Source organism: Mandrillus leucophaeus, unplaced genomic scaffold, assembly GCF_000951045.1.
Source record: "Mandrillus leucophaeus isolate KB7577 unplaced genomic scaffold, Mleu.le_1.0 Scaffold98, whole genome shotgun sequence".
Taxonomy (NCBI): Eukaryota; Metazoa; Chordata; class Mammalia; order Primates; family Cercopithecidae; genus Mandrillus; species Mandrillus leucophaeus.
In genome coordinates this window covers 962,890-965,885 of record NW_012110696.1, presented here as the reverse complement: position 1 = coordinate 965,885, position 2,996 = coordinate 962,890, and the positions used below count along the sequence as shown (strand labels likewise).

The 2,996-nt window shown below is 43.5% G+C and overlaps 1 protein-coding gene across 2 annotated transcripts in view; it reads right to left on the bottom strand.

Annotated features, from left to right (window-relative positions):
* LOC105532652 (HAUS augmin-like complex subunit 3) overlaps positions 1 to 2,996 on the bottom strand; it is a 191,743-nt gene that overhangs the window by 157,121 nt on the left and 31,626 nt on the right. The gene's annotated exons all lie outside the window — the stretch shown is intronic.

Here is a 2,996-nt window from a genome sequence, read left to right as displayed (position 1 = left end):
CTCCATCTCCTGACCTCATGATCCGCCTGCCTCGGCCTCCCAAAGTGCTGGGATTACAGGTGTGAGCCACCGCGCCCGGCCACAACCTCTTCTTATATCTCCTCTCTAGCCCATGCCACATAACGCACCCATTGTGAATGTTATATCCCTACCTTTCTGAACTTCTATTATTTCCACTACCCAAAGTTCCAAGTTTTCTTCCCTTATCTGAAAATGTTCTCAATGTCCTGCCCCTACTCCCTTAAAGGTGGGGATCTTTTTATTTTTTATTTCTATTTTTTAGAGACTGCGTCTTGCTCTGTTGCCCAGGCTGGAGTGCTGTGGTGCAATCACAGCTCACTGCAGCCTCAAACTCCTTGGCTCAAGTGATCCTCCAGCCTCAGCCTCCTGAGTAGTTGGGACTACAGGAGCAGGCCACCATGCTCAGTTAATTTTTTTTTTTTTTGTATTATTTTTTGTAGAGACAGAGTCTCCTTATGGTGCCCAAGCTGGTCTCAAATTCCTGGCCTCAAGTGATCCACCCTGCTCAGCTTCCCAGTGTGCTAGGATTACCCGTGTGAGCCACTGCATCCAGCCTAGGTTGATCAACTCCTAATCATCCAATAGATCTCAACTCAGATATAATTTTCATACTTCAGAAAGACATCCCTGATTCTTCTCGTAAATACCCAGAAGGGCAAAATGAAATAGCACAAAACTGAGTTAGATGTCCTTCCTGTTGTCCCAGAGCACTCTGAACTTACTTCTCTCATGGTGCTTACTTGCCCCTCCCCACATCCAAATTAAACTATAAGCTCTTGGAGAGCAAGAACACCCTTCTTTTTTTTTTTTTTAGGTGTTGTATCTACAGTGCTTAGCACATAGTAGAACACTTAATAAGTATCTGTTGAACAAATGAGTGTTATCTGTTTAAAATTACTCATATTTGCAATGATTTACCTTTTTTTCTGGTGATCGATTCTTCCCATCTTCAAGTTGTACTGAATACTTAACACTGGACTTGTTTATCACTTCTGTAGCTTTTAAAAACAACAAAAAAAGAAACATGGGGCATTAAAGAAACACTAATATCTAAGTAACACAGTTAACACTGAAATAACCTCTATAATCATGCTTATTTATTCATTATTAACTTACTTAACACAATGTAATAAAATTCACAAGTAAAATGCTTAGTACCATTGCAATAAATATATATGTAAAGTACCTTCAAGTTAACTGAAGATAGCTCTATATAATCATAAAACATTTATTAAAAATCATTATTTGGGCCGGGCGCGGTGGCTCACGCCTGTAATCCCAGCACTTTGGGAGGCCAAGGTGGACAGATCACAAGGTCAGGAGATCCAGACCACGGTGAAACCCCGTCTCTACTAAAAAAAATACAAAAAATTAGCCGAGCGTGGTGGCGGGCGCCTGTAGTCCCAGCTACTCGGGAGGCTGAGGCAGGAGAATCGCTTAAACCCAGGAAACGGAGGTTGCAGTGAGCCAAGATCGCATCACTGCACTCCCGCCTTGGTGACAGAGTAAGACTCCATCTCAAAAAATAATAAATAAGTAAATAAATTAATTAATAAATAAAATAGGCCAGGCACGGTGGCTCACACCTGTAATCCCAACACTTTAGGGGGCCGAGGCGGGCAGATCACCTGAGGTCAGGAGTTCGAGACCAGCCTGGCCAACATGGTGAAACTCCATATCTACTAAAAATACAAAAATTAGCCGGGTGTGGTGGTGGGCACCTGTAATCAATCCCACCTACTCAGGAGGCTGAGGCAGGAGAATTGCTTAACCCAGGAGGCGGAGGTGGCAGTGAGTCGAGATCGCGCCACTGCACTCCAGTGAAGGTAACACAGCAAGACTCCATCTCCAAATAATAATAATAATAATAATAATGAGATGATTGTGGATATCAAGTTGTCAAAGTGCAGTATTTAATTTTTGTGAATATATTTTAAATAATGTAACGGTAAAAATGTCAATATTAACAATAGAGCAGAAATCACGTACTTTGCAATTTTTTAAACTTGTGATAAAGATTTTAAATTTCAACTTTAAAATATATCAGGCAGTACACACAGTTTGAGATGGCCAGGCATGGGGGCTCACACCTGTAATCCCAGCACTTTGGGAGGCCAAGGCGGGAGGATTGCTTGAGCCCAGGAGTTTGAGGCCACCCCGGGCAACATGGTGAAACCCTGTCTCTACCAAAAATACAAAAATTAGCTGGGCAATGATAGTGTGTGCCTCTAGTGTCAGCTACTTGGGAGGCTGAGTTGGGAGGATCACTTGAGTCCAGGACTCAATTGATTAGCTGGGCACGGTGGCGGAGGTAGAGGTGAAAATTGCAGTAAGTTGTGATCACACCACTGCACTCCACCCTGGGTGACAGAGTGAGGGGCTGTCTCGAACAAACAAACAAACAAAAACAACAAAATTATTTTGAGAGAAAGGGAGCAAAAAGTTTGCAGACCCCTGCCTTCGGGATCCAAGGAGCACAGTTGTTCACCACTGAGAGATACAATTTCCATTCATTTACAGAGGGAAGAAGAGAAGAGTCCCTTCTCTGTGGAAGATACCTCTTCCCTCCACTCCAAGGGCAGATAATCATCCTATGAGCCCAGGGACAAATAATTATCCCATCAACCCAAGAGACAGGTCCTATTATCTCACTTTACTATAGGGAGTTTAGGTTTAAATTTAGTTAGCTTGGGACTTGAACACAGGTAGTTTACTCCAAAGTCCATTCTCTTAAACATTATGTTGCCTCTACCACTTTCATACACAAGGTCTTTGGTGATACGACCTTTTCTTTTTCTTTTTTTTTTTGAGACAGAGTCTCGCTCTGTCACCCAGGCTGGAGTGCAGTGGAGCGATCTCAGCTCACTGCAAGCTCCGCCACCCGGGTTCACGCCATTCTCCTGCCTCAGCCTCCCGAGTAGCTGGGACTACAGGCGCCCCCCACCACGCTCGGCTAATTTTTGCATTTTTAGTAG